We start from the raw sequence: 9,419 nt of genomic DNA, 5'->3' as shown, positions 1-9,419 counted from the left end.
AAAGCCAAGCTGGTGGACACCCTGGTGAGGAGTTTTCTTAGTTAAATTAATCCAAGCAGGAAGACCCACTTCAAATCTGGGCCACCCCCCCTTGGTGACAGCCAAGACAGAATGACGTGGAAGGACGCTTTTCCTTTTGCCTGCTTGCCCTCACCCTCATGGGCATGTTTACCTAGGCTGCTGTGGCAGCGGGCAGTAAACCCAACTTCTTTGGGATCCCAGCGTAGCCGGAAGACCAGCGGCCCTGCAAGAATCCCCAGGGCTGCAGCACCAGACTGGGGCTACAGAGACATCTAGACTGAACAACTACCATATTATCAGCTGTTTAATTGTGAGGCAGCCATTGTTAGACTACCTGAGCCACATCCTGTAAACCAGCCCAATAAATCTCCTTTTAGTATGTACACACACAGTATATATGTGTCTATATAATCAATGCACACACATATATTCATTCTATCACTTTCTTTTCTCTAACACAGAGTCAATTAATCTAATCTAGATAATCCCTCAGATGTGCCCACAGGCTTGTCTCTTTGGTGACTTTAGCTCCTATTAAGTTGACAATCAAGTCTACCCCTTTCAGAGGATTAGCATTGTCTGATCTCTTCCGATTAATCCTAATCTCTTCTGACTGGCCTCACTCAGCAGGTCTTTGAGGTTCTCTTCAGGTCTCCTTCCTTCTGGAAGCTTTCTTGGTTTTGTTGGTTGGAGGAAATGCATCCCCATATGCTCTTCGCACCCCATGGCCCTTCTGGGCCACAGTGCCTTCTTTCGAGTGAACCATAGAGGGTACATGGCATTTACCAGCTGATCTGTTGAAACGTTCAACAGATGGACCATGTGACCTCTGTGAAAGATGAGTTTTACCTATTTTTATTCTTTTGTCTTTGAACCTGTGTTAGGGTGTGGGCACACTTGTGCGTGTGTGTGAAGGTTGATAACATGCCAGGCGTTTCTGTGGGTGCTGGGGATTTTAAGCCCAGATCGTTGTGTTTGAGGGACTTATGGTGTGAGCCATTTCCCTGGGTCCCTGTGTAATTTTTGACTCTCACTGTGAACCTCAGGATGTTCGCACTTCTTCTTATCATGACTTAAATGAGTTGAGAGGGACATTTAGTTTTGGTCGTTTATTTTGCCTGTCAGCTTTGGAGGCGCCTTGGGTTTACAGTGCGCATGCTCTGTTGATTTTGGCCAGAGGGGAGGCAGCTGTGCGGTGTGACCCAGGCAGAATGCTGCTGACTCTGTGGAGCCGGGAAGCAAAGAGAGTAAAAAGAAGGGGCCTGGGGCAAGGGGAACCCCTCAGAGTCATTCAAGTGACCCATTTCCTTCAAGTAGGCCCGGCATCCTAGCAGCCCATTGTCCACATTCATGATGGAGCTGTGTCCTCTCAACAGAACCTCCAGGTGGGACCAGGATTTCAGCGTATGAACCTTCCTCGGCCACTTCCGACCCAAGCCCTCACACCCAGTTTTCTCATCATTCCAGAGGAATCCATGCAGATGATTAAGAATAGGTAGGACTGCCACCCTGTGGTGGCCAGACCTGTAGTCCCAGTACGTGGGAAGCAGAGGGGTAAAGATGAAGAGTTCAAGGCCAGAACCAGAGAGGTGACTCAGTGGGCAGAGGTGTCTGGCACCAAGCCTGAGGGCCTGAATTTGATCACTAGGATCCTCTTGGTGGAAGGAGAGAACTGACTCTTGAAAGTTGTCCTCTGACCTCCACAACTGTGTCACAACACAGACCTGCACACATACACAGTAAGTAATTAAAAGTTTTAAAGAATTCAAGGCCAGCTTAGGATACATAGTGTGTTTGAGGCCTGCCTGAGAAACAAACAAACAACAACAAAACCCCACAAACAAAGAACACAAGGTCCTGAGACAACGGACCAGAGAGCTTGGGAGAGGCCTCAGTGGATGAAGTGCTTGCCACGTGAACCTGAGTTCAGATTCCCAGACCAGTGTTAAAAAGAAAAAGCCAGGTGTGGCAGTAACTCTGCAACTGGGGAAGCAGAGACAGCTTGATCCCTGGGCCCTCGGACCTGCCAGCCTAGCCCTGTGTGTCAGTGAGTTCCATGTCCAGTGAGGAAACCTGTCTCAGCAAACAGGCTGAAAGTGATGGACAGAAACAGCGGCTATTGGCCTCTGGTGTTCAGGCGTGCTCACACATGTACACTTATAACCCCATTAAAACAGTAGGTTAAAAGTTCTGCATGGCAGGATCAGCTTCTAACGTCTGAAGCTGAGGCTATCAGACATTCGGTTATAGAAAGACAAAAGCATAGCCGGCTGTGGTGTGCTCAATCTTTAATCCCAGCACTTGGGAGGCAGGTGAATCTGTGAATTTTGAGGCCAACCCTTGAAAGACCCCAGCCTCACCCTAAGTTAAACATAGCTAACGCCATTTTGTGGGACACCACTGTTTTGTAAAACTCTGAAGGCCAGATGAGAAACTGGAAAATTACTGAGAAATCCTAGCTGTGTCACCCACTTGGGATATCTGTGGTCAGGCTGCCCCAGTCATACTAAAAACAGTTTGTGTTAATCACTCTCATAGATATCTGTGAGACTGTTTCAGTTAAGATAGAGAAAAACAAAATAACAGGTGGCGGGCCACGTCAAGGGGTCATCATAACCCCCTTGACCACCCAGTTCCTGAAATCTTGGTGCCCCTGCCAAACTTTGACGCAAATTGTGGTCTCGTGTAAACGTACCAATCAGCCCCCTGTAACCATGCCCTCTCGCTTCTGTACCAGTGCTTCTGCTCTAAAACCCTATAAAAACCCCAGTTTTTCCCCAAGGAGGCGCGCAAGGTTCCTCCCGAGTGACCTTGCTGCCCCGAGTACTCGTGAATCAAAATAAAAGCCTCTTGCTGTTTACATCCGAATGGACTCGTTGTTCTTTGGGAGGGGGTCTCTCTGACGGAAGATACCCTCCGGGGATCTTTCACCCTGGCCTACACAGTGAGCTCCAAGACAGTCAGAGAGACTCTCTACTGACTGACTACTTAGAGACTGTCTCAATAAGCAAGCAAACAAATAAACAACAACACACACAAACACACACTCACAACAAACACATCCACTGAAGAGACCTTTACAAAGTTGGACTGGCTCTCCAAGGCTCAGCCTTGCTGCACACTATTTCCATAGGGACTGGCCCACTCTGTTATCTTCCAGAATCTGGACGAAAATCTATACAGCACATTATCTCATCCCTTGACTATTATAGGCATATTGCACTGTTTTTTTTTTTTTTTTTTTTTTTTTTTTTTTTGGCGGGGGGGGGGGAGGTAGGGGTAAGTCACACCATTTTCTGTCATTGGAGATATTAGGTCAATAGAGACCAATGCTACTTTTTAATTTGTTTTGTGGAGAAAACTGAAAAAAAGAGGAAAAAAAACCATACATAGTCTGTGCATTCGTGTTTTTAAAACTCTGAGAATTGCCTTTCCATTATACAACCAAAATAGAGTTGTAACATAAAATGTAGATGTGAAGAGTTTAAGTCAGCCTAGGTATAGTTAGCCTGGGTATAACTCCATTTTTTGAAATAAAGAGCCATCTTGACTGGGAGCTGAATTCAGGTACCAGGAAATATCACAAAATGTGCACCTGGCAGAGAACAAAGTTAACTCTCCTAGCAACAGCCTCCAGGAAATATCACAGAATAAATACTTCATAGAAAATAGAGACAATCTCCCTGGCAATAATCAATGAGAATCGGTTGGGAAAATTCTCCCCAATGTTTCAGATATAGTTTAGAAGAATAGCCATTGTGCCTCAGAGAAGCATATGCCTTAGGCAATTGTGCCTCAGAGAAGGTCACCTCGCCCCTCTAACTTTTACCTAACCCTGTAATGTGCCCCCACCCCCGTTTGCTGTCATGAAAACGTGCCATCCTGATTGCTGCCATGGAAACCCCCTGCTCATTGACTTTTCCTTTGAAAACCCTGCTCACTCAGAGCTTGAGGTCCCACTTCTCTACTGCTGCATCAGTGAGACTTGGGTCCTGAGTTCAGTCTCTCTCATAATAAAGCTCTCTTGCTATTGCATCGAGTCATCTCCTGGTGGTCTCTGAGGGTCCCCTGAACCTGGCATTACAGATGCAAAAATGAAAGCAGATCCTCCTACCCTCTTCACCAGACTATACCAGATTGATTACTCAAGGAAGTTACATGGAGACCTTGCAGGATGATATGGCTTGGAATGTGGGGTGCCAGAATGGATGGAGAGATAGGCTGCAAATTTGAAGAGAACCCTGGTCTCAGAGGATCTTTTGTAAGAGCTCACAGTAAATAGACTTTGGGCACTTAAAATGTTGTGGTTTTATTTTATTTTTAATGATGTATATATGTCCGTGAGTGCGTATATAGAGGATTTTAAATTCAGAACATGGCTGCTCTGTCAAGAGATCACATCCAAAGATCTTCCAGGTCTATGTGATTGGGATGGAATACAGACATGCCTTTAAATCCAGGAGACAGAGGCAAACATATCTCTGAGTTCAAGGCCAAACTGATATAGAGCAAGGGTCAAGTAAAGAAAGTTTAGGTCTAGGCGTGGTGGTACATGCCTTTAATCCCAAACAATAAAGGTAAAGTTAGCTTGTAGAAGGAAGAACCCATATTTGAAAGTGATGTCTAATTGAGTAGCAGAAAAAGTGATGAATCAGAGAAAGATTTGACAGACAGTTGGGATAAGGCCAACTTTCACAAGACAAAGGAAAGGTAAGCTACTGAAGGGAACAGCAAGAGAATGAGAGAGAGGGAGGCAGTTTTACCAGGAGAGTTTTACAGAGATGGGTTGAAGAAAGAACAAGCTAGACATAGGAGAAGATAGAAAGAGCCAGAGAATGAGACAGAATATTAGAAAAGATTGCTGGAGTTAGTTTGAGGCTAAGCAAAACAGTTGATAGGTGAAAAAAGAAGCCAGTTTGAATCAGTCAGCTTGGAGAAGGGTTTGAGCCAGAACAGTTGAGTTGAACCAGCCAGCTAGAGTACAGAGAGAAGAAAGGGTGAGCTTATTCAGCAGTGAGTCTCAGGGGCTGCAAACATTCTTGGCTTAGATTAGATCGTACGGAGGCTAGAAGCTTCCAGGACTAGGCCTAGGTTAGCAGGCAAAGGCAGGAATAAAAGCTACTTTTACATGTGTATGTGTGGGTGGTTGCCAATAAAGTCCAGAAGATAGTATTGGATTCCATGGAGATGGAGTTACTGAGAGCTGTAAGCTGCCTGATATGTGTGCTAAGAACCAAACTTAGGCCCTCTGGAAAAGCAATACATACTGTTAACCACTGAGTCACCTCTTCAGCTCCAAGTTGTTTTAAAAACAAAATCTCAGTTGTTCTATTTTACCAATGAAGACTCAGGAGCCAGATGCCGGGGGTGAAAACCTTCTAGCTCAAAGAGGCAGAAAACGCACCCAGCTGACCTTTCAACTCAGCCGATATCCCAGAAGGAAAAAAACAAAATCCCTTTCTCCTTCTCCACACTCTCTTAACTCCCTTTCTCTCAAAGTCTCTCCTTTCAGTTTGCTCCCTGTCAGCTCTTGACCTAGGGTTAACTTTATTTAATCATGTTCACAGAAAGCTCTTGGATTAAAGGTGTGTGCTAGGGCTGAGCAAAAAATCACAAATACTTGTTTACAGCAAACAGAGAGCTCTGGGGTTAAAGGTGTGTGTTAGGGTTGAGCCACAACAAACAAGGAACAGGTTCTTACAGCTCACCATCTCAGGGTTTGCAGCAGATGAAATATCCTGCAACACCAAGTGCTGGACTTTTTAAAGACATCAGGAACTTTTAAAGTTAATCTGTACATTACTACATTAATTCAGTTGCTCCAATGCGCACTTCTGACTTCCAAGGGAACCAGGCATGTGTGTGGTATAGAGACATACATGCAGGCAAAATACGCACATACGCACACACATAAGATAAAATAAATAAATCTTAAAAATATTCCCTAAGATGTGTGCCAAAGGCTTTGTTGTTTGGTTGGTGGAAGACCAAGAGAGAAGAAAGGGGGACAAGTGGACCAAGAGAGACCCAGGAGTGCAACCAGCCATGAGCCAAAAAACCAATGGCTTAAGATATAGGGATAAGAGTCGCAGGAAAGGGAATCCCACAGCCTGGGCTGGAGAGGGTTAATGTAGCCTGAGAAGAGCTGGGAGGAGCCACTGGTACTGAGATTTGTCACAGGTTTCTTTGATATCTAACAGGAACTTTGCTGGAATAGCTGGATTTCTTTGGCTGCAGACCTTGTGACAGATGTTCCTGGTTTTTTTCCTATGTGTATTACACAAACAAGTAAATCAAGTTCTCCTCCTGTAATCAATGCATGGATCAGCCAATGCTGTGCTCCTTGATTTTTCTCCATGAAGTTATTTAGTGGAATAATTAAAACTACATTTTATTTTTAATACTAAGATGAGGGTAGAGTGTCCTTGTGGAGTTTGGTCAGCAGAAATATGGGAGGAAATGATGAATTATGTATGTGTATGTGTTAGAGGGAACCAGAGGAGGGTGTCAGATCCTCCGTACTGCCACCATGTGGGTGCTGTGAACTGAACCCAGGCTCTCTGCAAGAACAGTAAGTGCTCTTAACCATTTAGCCACCTCTAGCTCCAGGGTTACACACTTGTGAACCCTCTCTTTTGCTGATGTTTGCAGTGTGGAGAGCTGGAGGTACCTATGAAAGACCCCAGCCTCACACTAAGTTAAACATAGCTAACGCCATTTTGTGAGACACCACTGTTTTATAAAACTCTGAAGGCCAGATGAGAAACTGGAAAATTACTGAGAAATCCTAGCTGTGTCACCCACTTGGGATATCTGTGGTCAGGCTGCCCCAGTCATACTAAAAACAGTTTGTGTTAATCACTCTCATAGATATCTGTGAGACTGTTTCAGCTAAGATAGGGAAAAACAAAATAACAGGTGGCGGGCCACGTCAAGGGGTCATCCTACCCCCCTTGACCACCCAGTTCCTAGAATCTTGGTGCCCCTGCCAAACTTTGACGCAAATTGTGGTCTCGTGTAAACGTACCAATCAGCCCCCTGTAACCATGCCTTCTCGCTTCGGTACCAGTGCTTCTGCCTCTAAAACCCTATAAAAACCCCAGCTTCCCATCTAGGGGGCGCGGAAGTCTCCCGAATGACTTTTCGCCCCGGGTACCCGAGTATCAAAATAAAAGCCTCTTGCTGTTTGCATCCGAATGGACTCGTTGTTCTTTGGGAGGGGGTCTCTCTGACGGAAGATACCCTCCGGGGATCTTTCACCTAGACACAGCATGACCAACAGCACAGCAGCTGCAGTAAATTACAGTGATGTGAAGAAGAGAGGATGGACCCCTGGACTGGAGTCAGAGAAAGACTTGACTGCTCCAGGTTTAGCTTTATAAATGTTTTACTGAGAGGCTGGGAACAATCAGCAATGGCACTGAGAATTTGGAAGGAGCTACTGAACAAACAGGAGCCTTTGAAATAGCCCATGTGGAGAAGTCTGGAGGTGCCTAAGCTGGATGAGTTCTGTATGTCCATGAGGAATTTAAGATAGCATTGGCGCATTAATTCAACTGCAGTAACTAATAATCCCATTTTACACATGTTAAATACTTCCAGTAACTCACATCCCCAAGAGCATGACCAGCCTGCTCGTCTGCCTTCTTCCCTTTCTTCCTCCCTCCTGCCTTTCTTTCATCCTTCTTTCTCTTCTTGGTATTGGGGATGAGACACTGGAATTCATGGCCTTTGCAAATACTAAGCCACACATGCTCCAGCCCACATCTGCCCTCCATTACTTTAAACATTTAAAACTAACTTTTATGTGTGTGTGCTTGAATGAGTCTACGTGCATGGCATATGTACTGGTGCTCAAGGGGCACAGTGTCCCTTCGCTCCACTTGACCTGGGGCTACAAGCACTTGTGAGACACCTGGTGTGGGGTCTGGGAACTAAACCGGTTCCTCTACAAGAGCTGTAAGTGTTCTTAAGCATGGGGCTGTCTCTGTCTCTCTAGCCCCTCTCAATTTAAGAAGATTTGCAATGGACCTATTAGCTTGTATGCCTCCCAGGTGCCTGAGGCAAACTCAATTTTAGTTCCTGAACCAAGAATGCTTTCTGTGAGCTCAGGGATTCTGAGTGGGCTGTTTGCTAAAAATGATGCTTATGTTTTGTCCTAGTTAGGGTTTCTGTTGCTGTGATGAAACACCATGACCAAAGCAAATTGAGGAGGAGAGGGTTCATTTGGCTTATACTTCCATATCACTGTTCATTATTGAAGAAAGTCAGGACAGGAACTCGGACATGGCAGGAACCTTGAGGCAGGAGCTGAAGCAGAGGCCATGGAGGAGCGCTGCTTACTGGCTTGCTCCCCATGGCTTGCTCAGCCTGCTTTCTTATAGCACCCAGGACCAGCAGCCCAGGGATGGCAGCACCCACAATGGGCAGGGCCCTCCCCAATCCAGCACTAATTAAGAAAAGGCTCTACATGCCTGCCTACAGCCCTGTGTTGTGGAGGTATTTTATCAGTCGGGGTTCCCTCCTCTCTGATAAAACCACTCAGCATACTCTGTTTGGAGTCAGTGAGAGACAGGTAGTGCTGAGCAGGAAGACAGAACGTAAGTAAAAGAAGATACTTATTTTTCTCCATGGAATCATGACAGAGGAACTAAATACTAATATAATAATTATACAAGAGATGAACCAAAATTTCCCCAAAGAAGCAACATTCTACAGGGCTGGTGAACTGATTAGACCTTCAGTGTCTTGAGATATTGGGATGTTTGGATCTAGTGCCAAACGATCTTGAACTGTTAGTCCCTCAGTGGTAATTTATTACCACGCTGCTGTGAACCAGCAGCCTTGTGACTATCAGTAAATTCACGTCCATCAGCATGAAAGCTAAGAATGCCATCAGATATCGTCTAAGGCTCTAGCAGAGCCGCCTCCTCTTTGTTATAGCACGCCTGAATTGATGTACTCAGCAATGTACTTAAGGAATGTTCCATGGTTTTCTTTGTTCCGATACTATGAAAACCATGAGACTATAAAATTGTTATTCTATTCCTGCATACATTTGTGGAGCCCCAGTTTTGTGTTCCTGAGCTATGGTCACGCATACTTGACTCCAGAATAAACTCTCTTTTCCCCTTTGACAGAGGACAGTCGTGTTTTTTATGTAGGCCCAAGCAAATAAAAAGTGCAAATGAGGAAGCTGGAGAGGTGACCCAGCAGTTAGGACACTTACTATCTTTCGGAGGACCCAGGTTCGATTCCCAGCATCCACACGGAGTACCTTGCCACTGCCTGTAACTCCAGCTCCAGAAGATTCCCTCCCCTCCAGGGGAACCTTCAATCACACACACACTCTCTATCTATCTATCTATCTATCTATCTATCTATCTATCTATCTATCT

The sequence above is a fragment of the Psammomys obesus genome, unplaced genomic scaffold (genome assembly GCF_907164565.1).
Source record: "Psammomys obesus unplaced genomic scaffold, mPsaObe1.curated_primary_1811, whole genome shotgun sequence".
NCBI classification, from domain to species: domain Eukaryota; kingdom Metazoa; phylum Chordata; class Mammalia; order Rodentia; family Muridae; genus Psammomys; species Psammomys obesus.
The sequence above is the reverse complement of the archived record's forward strand: the minus strand, read 5'-3'. Positions refer to the sequence as shown.